The sequence below is a fragment of the Octopus bimaculoides genome, chromosome 1 (genome assembly GCF_001194135.2).
Source record: "Octopus bimaculoides isolate UCB-OBI-ISO-001 chromosome 1, ASM119413v2, whole genome shotgun sequence".
Classification (NCBI taxonomy): Eukaryota; Metazoa; Mollusca; class Cephalopoda; order Octopoda; family Octopodidae; genus Octopus; species Octopus bimaculoides.
In genome coordinates, this window is record NC_068981.1 from 78,807,557 (window position 1) to 78,816,952 (window position 9,396).

Consider the following 9,396-nt stretch of genomic DNA (forward strand, 5'->3'; position numbering starts at 1 on the left):
AAATAAATACTGGTCTTAATTATTTTGTCTGTATACATTTCTTTGCAAAATGTGTCTTTGTGCATAAGAAGTCTCTTTATCACAAACAGAAGCTTTATTCAAAAGTCTAGAAAATTCTCATTATATTGCAAACATTCTGACCAAGATGTACTTGAATGGCTTAAGAAGAATATTTGATCAAAACATATCTTAAGTTGTCTTCTGTACTTGCAAGGAAGAAATGGAAATAATATTAATCATTGACTAAGGTAGCAGAAACTAGACTGAAATTTAAGGTAAACCTGCACATAATTAAATTGTGAAATGCCACTGAGAATGCTTAATACATTGAATTTTAAATTTTCTACATTATTCAGACTTATAGGTTTTTGTTTGATATTGCTCATCAATATGACTAATGGTTTGGTAAAGGCTGGGTCTGAAGATGAGAAAGAGATCAAGGCCTCTTAGATTCTATATGCCAGTCAGATATGAGTGTAGAGGAGGAAAATACTCATCAGCATAAACATCTAAGTTGATGCATTTTTTTTTTTTTTTTTAGAAATAGATTAAAAATTTAAAACAAGACAAACAATTCAAGATTTTAACCGAACACCTCCATTTTCCATTGATTTTGTTATTTCAAGTTCAGTAATGAGCTTTATCTAGAACCAATAGCAGTTTTGGCAGCAGTGGTTTTGCATTTTAACATAGCACTTTAAAAGTACCTGCTTATCACTACTTTATGAAAAGAATTAAGGATTGCAGAAAATTTGGTCATTGTACCCATTGTATCTGTGTGGAATGAGTATGAAAGCCAAGAAGAGTTGTGAACATTGAGTCATGGACGATGGTGTATTTAGAGAAGGGTGAAGTAGGATAGATGTTTTCAATGCAAGAAGAAATATGATCAAAAATTTGGTGGTTGAAGACATTCAGAGAGCCATTGAGGAAAACAGATGTATTTAGAAGAGAGGAGAAAGTAAAATTTGAATGAGGTTGACTGAAAGTCCTGGTCTGGTTACAGTTATCTAAGTGAGAGAGAGGAGTGGGATAAACATATGTGCAGAAACCACCTTTCACGGTTAAATTTGAGTAGGAGTGATGTGAACAGCAGGAGTGGACAATAGATTAAGATTTCAAACCATTATATCTTGGAAAACAAAAAAGGAGTGGATTTGGCAAATGAAAACTAAAAGTTCAGCATATAGTGTGTGTGTGTGTGGGCATGCACAAGCACACGTGTGTTCATGCATTCATGCATGCGTGTGTGTGTGTATGTTTGTGTCTCCTTATCTTGACATCATAACATTATAGTTACAAATGATTAGCAACGTCATTCATTTCCAGTGTTTTTGAAGGGCATTGTCTGGCCATGGAAAAATAATTAGCTTGTTTGAAAGGAGGTGAGGGTTGACAACAGGAAAAACATCTGGCTGCAGAAAATCTGTAAACTCCATCTGACCCATGCAAACATGGAAAGTGGATGTCAAAATGATTATAATGATGATAAGATGTGGGAGTCTTAGACATTAAGAAAGAATTTACTGGTAGCTTTTTCTTCACTTTTTTTTACCCCCCTGACACTTTTAAGGAAGTGCAAGGTGTGTCAACAAACATATATCACAATAACCTCAACAAAAGCCACAGAGCAAAATATACTAAAGTAGCCTATGGACCACAAAATAGAAATAAACCAGATAACACAGAGTACCTATAACACAGCCACACATATAACACAAAGGGAGCATCTACAGGTTCCCTTGCTCATACTGCTAGTGGAAACAAGACATTAAATAACTCAGTATTAAGCACACGATAAGCTAACATCACTCAACAATGCAAGAACAATGCCTAAAGTAACTGAAAAACAGACAGGGACTATGTGTGTGTGAGAGAGAGAGAGAGAGACACACACACACACACACACACACACACACACGGACAGAAAGAGCCTTTTGCCAACAACAGTATCAAATCTAGTCAGAGAAACAGAAAAATAATCAGACTGTGAGTTGTGTGTCAAAAATGTGGGAAAAGTCAGTGTGATAGGCAAATATTGACTTCCTTCACATTTACAGTTACTAACTGGGAAATCACTTAAAGTAATCTATAAATAAATTCAATGATTATAACCTGATAGAAGTTCGAGCTTGTTTTTCTTTTACAAGCAAAGTGAACAAACAGATGTGTTTCTAAATGTGTGGTTTGTGATGATATCAACAGACACACACACACACACACACAATTGTTTTAGAAAGCCACTACAAAGCAAGTTAGAAATAAGAATGAAAACAAGCAAAACAAAGCAACTATCTACACCTTTTTACTTTATATTTCAATATTTCAAGGTTAAAATTCCTTTGCTAAGAGAAGCTGGTGACAAGATGGTATTTTGTGCTAATTACACACACACATGGATGCTCTTCTTGGTAGTCACTTCAATTTAAAATTCCATTGTTCAATTGTCTATTATATGATCTAGACAAGGCATGAGCTATCATTTTCAAGTGGGCCAATATGACTCATCAGGAGACAGACCAACAACTAAAACAATTTTAACTAATTTTTGGAAGCCCCACATGTCACAGTTTGTTCATCTCTCAAATTAAGCTACCCCAACAAATTATAGAGACTCATCATCATCATCATCATCATCATGTAATGGCTGCCTCCCATGCTAGCATGGGCTGGACAGTTCGACAGGACCAGACAAATGTAAGTATCATACACACACACTATGTGTGTGTGTGTGTGTGTGTGTGTGTGTGTGTGTGTTAGAGTTACAGTTCATGGGTTTTTTTTCTTGTTTTTGCTTTTTTGTGTCTCAAGCAATTATAAAATATTCCAACTTAATAACGAAACCTGAAAACATTTCAAACTGAAATATTTCATTTCTTTTATCTTCTTAAAATAGGTTCACTACAGAGCAATTGTAAATAAATAAATAAATACAGACAGACAGACAGACAGACAGACAGACAGACAGACAGACAGACAGACAGACAGACAGACAGATCAACAAAATGTAAGGTGCTTTTTGATTATCTCACCTCCCGTTAAAAAATTGGGTTATCTTCCCACTAAAAACTTGAGTTAATATGGCAACAAGAGGTTGGATTAAAAGAGTTAGATCCTTTTGATTCAATACTTCAACACATTGTTGATGTTTGGCCTCCTCAGTAGGCATGCTATGATTTGTTATAAAAATGTTATTAGATTCAATAAGATGTTTAATCTTTTCGTTTTTCATGTTTATTAATTTTTTTCACTTTTTTTTTGTTTTATTGAGGGTTAAACAATTTTCTTAATTGAGGGGGATACCCAAAAGTACCAATATTTCTCATAAAACCAGGGGAGATAATCCAATTTTTTAATGGGGGTGAGATAACCAAAATGTACCAAATGCAAATTGCTGGAAAATAAAAGGATCTATATAGTGTTATGAAACCAAGAGACTAAAAAAACTTTAAAACTACATGCAAATAAAGAGGAAAAGGAAACTATAATCACATTAGTAAAAGCTTCTAACACCATCACTTAGTACTCTTAAACAACCATTATGTTAGAATTTAGAAAATGCGAAACAAGTTTACTCCAATCTACAGCTTAATATTCTAAACTTTGTCCAAGTGTTGTCTTTCCTGTTCAGTAGTATTGATGTCAAATCTCTGAACACCAGATTTCACAGTTGGTAAATTGGTAGAGTTGTTTGAGAATAGGACAAAATACTTGTAGTATTTATTCCAGTTCACTGTAGTCTGAGTTCAAATCCTGTTAAGGTCCACATTGCCTTTCATCTTTTTTGGGGTCAATAAATGAAAGCACCGACTAAAGGACAATGGATTAGCAGAATTATTAGACTACTGGGCAAAATACCTAACAGTATTTGTTGCAGTATTTGCATTCTTAAATACTTGGGTGGCAGACTTAATCCATCATGTGATTTAACAGGGTGTTAATGTAGTGTTTCGGTGGTGAGGTCATGTATCAACATGACTTGAAGAAAATCAAACATTTCCAACAGTACAAACCTCATGCAATCAAGAGGATTTGATGGAAGGACTATATTACCAATGAAAAGGTTCTGTTCCAGGCCAAACACCCTAGTATTTCAATTTAGAACACCAAATAGATTTAAAATAGTACAAAAGAAAAAGAAAAAAAGACAAAGTTGTTTGTATTTTCATGTCCATTGCCTACATCTCTGTTTTTCAAACTACATAACATTTTCAGGAGTATATGCTGATATTGTGTTTTGAAACAAAGATAGAAATAAAAAAAAAGGTGGGGAATAAAGCTAATAACTGGAAAACCCAAACTATTCTGGTTATAACTTATCTTAAAAATGTTAGTTTGTAAATAGTATATTTTAACAGAGTAATAATTGTCATAGTAGTTGTAATATTAGTTCAATTCATGGCAGGGGTGACATTATATTCGCTTAATAGAGTGACACCATTAACCCTTAAGCACTTAAACAGGTCATATCTGGCCATATCCAGCCCAAATATACTTATTGTTTTATGCTCAAACCAGCCAGTTCTGGCTTCTCACACCTACCCTAAATTGCCATTTCAAAAATACACAAACACATCAACAAAAATCTTGAAGCTACAAGATAATGCATAATTAATATAAAACAATGTGAGTGAATAAGCATTGCATTTTAGAGAAGAATCTGAATGCTAAAGAGTTTTAAAAAAACTCTTAACATTTTTATTTGCACCGGGCTGGATTCAAACTAGGAACTATTATTTCTGTACTAAGGATAAATATTCCTCTTCATGTAAGGCTATTGAGGCACATTAGCAATCGAGATTCTGAATCGAATCTGATTCTATATTTACATCCGAGAGTAAGTCACCAGATGATAACTGAAGATCAAACCAATCAAAATGTAGTGTAGATGTACATATACAAATATTTTCATCTTTAAAGATGAAGGTAACAGTTCATAAAATTATAATTTTATTAATAGCAACTATCTCAGACATTCAAGTTTTGTTTCTATACTTACTTTACTTAGCAACAAAACTGATAGGAAGATGTGGAATTAAATGAATAGGTATTCTTGCAATAAGCACTTAGAATTTCTGTGCAAATTGAGAGGGTAATGAAAAAGTAGATATGCATTTTAAAATGGTACCTGCATACTAAAGTAAAACAATTTCAATGTATGGTTTCATCTCTGGTTACCAAAGTAAGATTTCACAAACATATATATATATTTGCTATATATTTGCTGTTTTTCTCCTTATTTCTTTCTGTTGAAGAGCGTAGCTCGAAACGTTAAAGACTTTCTCTATTCCCGAGCGTTAAACTAATACATCCTTTTGTTGTTTACACCACCTGTCCTCGTCTGTTGTTGCTTTTTTCGTAAATTCTCCCTTATATATATTCAATAGTTTCAAAACACAAGAAAAAGACTTACAACTGAAAGCTGACAAATTAAGAGTGTTCTAAAAGTATAACAACCAGAATAAGAATGGGGTGGGTGAAGTTCAAGGAGTATTATCTTTGAAGGACAATTGCAAGTGACTTGTGTACAAAGTGTGATACTGTACGATTGCAAAACATTGACACTGAATGCAGAGAGTGTGTGAAGGAAGGAAAGAATTGAAGTGAACATGCTCTGCTGGATGTATAATGTTAATGTGCATGAATAATTGAATACAAATGAGCTAAAATAAAAAATTGTATATGAGGGAAGACTCAATAGAGAATGCAAGAGGGTAAGACTGAGTTAGCATTGACATTAGATGTGTTTAAAAGGAGACAGTGGGATAATGAAGTGCCAAAAACCCAAATGAGCTTACAAGGACATTATAGAAGAGGCAAACCAAAGAAGATATGAGGAGAAGCAGAGAAAGATGATCTGAAGAGGCTGAATGTCACAGAGATGACAAAGAACTGTATCAAGAAGTGAGATGCTATGCTGGAGGAAACCCATCCAAGCTGTGCAAGCATAGAAAAATGGAGATGTGATGATGATGATGATTATGACGAAAAAGAAAATTTAAAGATATATATATATATATATATTATAAATCTTTTGATGCCAAGATTTTATGGTGTATCTAACTATAGATATGAACAAAACATTTCTTTTTACTATGACTCATATTCATCAAATAGAATAATATTTCCTTCACCTTTTGAATCTCAATTCTGCTCATTACTTTGTTTTGAAACTATATGGCATGACTATGTATGTTTACTCTCAAAAGCTAATAACATTAAAAAAATAGAATGAGAGAATAATGTATTCCAAAATTTTGGATTCATTGTTTTGGGTCACAAAAGAAAGAGGTTTCTTAAAGGTTCTTCCACACCGTAGGCATATTTTGTTAAGGTGGACGGCATTATGTTTGGGATAAAATTTAGATGTACTACCACTGCCAAAAACAATTACAGCTAAAATCATTAAGCTTTCTATATTTAAGAAAAATGAAAGACATTTTGGAAGGTTGACCACCATTTTTTAAATTATTTTCTTTATTATTATGGTTGAAGATAATAAGAAAAAAATACAAAGAAAACAAAGAAAAAAGGAAAGCGAGAGAGAATGAGAGGGAAGGACAAAATGAAAATATGGAAACAACATTGAGAAAGAATAAACACAAGGAGATGGTGGAGGTAGACAGACAAAGATTAAGATTATGTGTATGTGTGAAAGAGAGAGATACACACAAACACAAAGACACCTTGCCAGAAAATGTTGTTAATCATTCTACTAACATATATATGAATGATTTCAAATGAAATATTTCAGTGGTATAAACTTAGTAACATTGGTAAAATACCAGAGACTATGCCTTTGGATTCAAACATTTATTCTTATATATAAAGTTAATTAATCCCACTTCCATTACCTGCAAGTCTAACTTTACAGGGTTAAAAAAAAAAACTTTTTTTTTTTTTTTTTTCCCCATTGGCACATAAAGAAAACAGTAAAACAGAAGTGTCAACCCTCATAATCAAACCACAAGGGAATACACAAGTAAACAGGTTTAATTGATAGGTGAGTAGCCTAAAGGTAATAAGCTTGGTAAGTTTAAATTAGAAACTTAATTATCATCTTCATCATTTAACATCCATCTTTCATGCTGGTATGGGCTGAAAGACTTGATAGGAGCTGGCAAGTCAGAAAACAGTCTGCTTTGGAATTGGTTTCTAAAGCTAGATGCCCTTCCTAACACCAACTATTTTACAGAGTGTACTGGGCACTTTTTACATGGCACCAGCAGCAATGAGTTCACCAAATAATTTACAAGACAAAATCTCACAACTTAATGTGGTAGTATTATTGAGGAATATGGCTTTATGACAGAGAACATCGAAGTCAGCATATGAGTAGAGGGGCAGAAATAGATGTTTTGCAGTAAAGGAGATACATGGCTATCTCCATTAAAACAGAGAGAGAAAGAGGAGAGGGGGAGAGACAGAGAAGAGAGAAAGGTGGTGAAGATGTGACAGAGGGTACACACACTAAAGTTAATGGGTGGGTAAGTTTGCAAGATTGTGAAAGGAGAAAGGTGGAAGGGAGGGGTTATCAGGAAGATTTGTTGTGAGGGAGGGAGAAATTCAACAGGGGAGATTAGGAAATGGGGGGGAAGGAGTACAGCAGGTGGGAAGGAAGAGGTATAAGGAAGATAGGGTGTGGAGGAGTGGTGAAGCAGAAACAACATTTTGGATGGGTAGATGTGTAACATTTCATTTATAATATAATTGATTTTGTATCAAATCATTTATCATAATAACAATAACGATGATGATGATGATACAGTCATTATCATAATCATGAACCAGCCTGTAGTTGTTTCAACTGTTCAATATAGCCAAAATTCTCTCTCAGCAAAATTTCTACAGCCTTTCAAATCGGAAATATAAGTAGGCACAAGCATGACTGTGTGTTAAGAAGCTTGCTTCCCAACTACAGTTTCAGATTTGCTCCCACTACATGGCATCTTGCACAAGTGTCTTCTATTATAGACCCAGGCCAACCAAAGCCTAATGAGTCGATTTGTTACACAGAAACTGAAAGAAGCCTGTTATGTGTGTGTGTGTGTGTGTGTGTGTGTGTGTGTGTGTGTGTGTGTGTGTGTGTGTGTATGCATACATATGCATGTGCATGTGCATGTTACTGTCTCGTCTTGACACCATATGATAGTTGTAAACAAGTGCCACTGTCAAGTAAGTGGTCTCCTTGATTTCCAATCTTTTGTGAAAACCTGTCTGGACATGGAGGAATATTATCCAATACAGAAAAAGGTGAGAGCTGGTATCAAGAACTACATCTTAGCATAAAAACTTCATCTCAATAAATTCTGTCTGACCCATATAAGTGTGGGAAGGTGGGCTTTAAAACCATCATGATGGCGATGCAATCATTCTAAAATCTTAGAACAACATAGCTCTCAAATATTATTTCTATGCTAAAGATCCACTCAGACCACAGCCAATAGCGGATACAATTCAAAAACAGTATCACTACTGTCATCAATTTAATAATTGAATTTCTATACAAATATAAACTGAATAGCATATCAATAAAGTATGTATCCATGTGTCCTGATCCAGTCTCAGAGTCATCTCAGATCACTGTCAGGTCACATTTAACTCATGTCTGTTATAATGAAGTACAATGGTTGTGAAGTTAAATATTAGATCACTAACTACATAGATACAAATATATTACTACAGTCTTTATGAATGTTTCTATGACCCTGAGCAAGACATGTAACTTTGCTTGCTGTAGTTAGCCCTGATCAAGCAGACAGATCTAAGATTTAAAGGTGTTCCAATTAAGAATATCACACCTTTTTATATTACTGTCTAATGTATTCTTACCTTTTTAAAACAGTAGGGTATAATATAAAGGAATTTGGTTGCTATTTCAAGCACAGAGGCTTCCTTATTGGCTTGTGCCAACTCTAATTTATTTGATTGGCAAAAGTCAAATTCCACTACTGATTTGCATTTCATATCCTTTCAAACTCCAGTTCAGAAGGACATCCAGCTTAGAGCAGATTGATATCCAACAAACAAGCTAGCTCAACCATTTAAATGGACATAAACCAGTTAACAGCTATTAAAATATACAGACGCTTTTTATTTTTCTACCACAAACTAGTGCAAAGACTAATGTAAAAATGCATGGCCTTTCTTAGTAAAAGATATCAATTAATGTATGATTAGCTCAATAGATTCCAAAAGACAGGCATTGGTAAAGTTAATTGAGATAGTTACAACCAAGAAACAAGATTTGGGTCACAGATTCAATTCACCCAGAGCTTACAAAGATAATTAAGATGTGATGTAATAGCACAAACATATGACATCATGTTTATATATTAGGAAGAACTTTTGAGGTTATATATGTGTGTGTGTGTATATATATATATATATATATAT

General features: G+C 33.9%; 1 protein-coding gene across 6 annotated transcripts in view; it reads right to left on the minus strand.

The window, feature by feature from the left end:
- The window catches only part of LOC106883562 (chromodomain Y-like protein 2), a 188,995-nt gene that overhangs the window by 52,878 nt on the left and 126,721 nt on the right, over positions 1 to 9,396 (minus strand). The gene's annotated exons all lie outside the window — the stretch shown is intronic.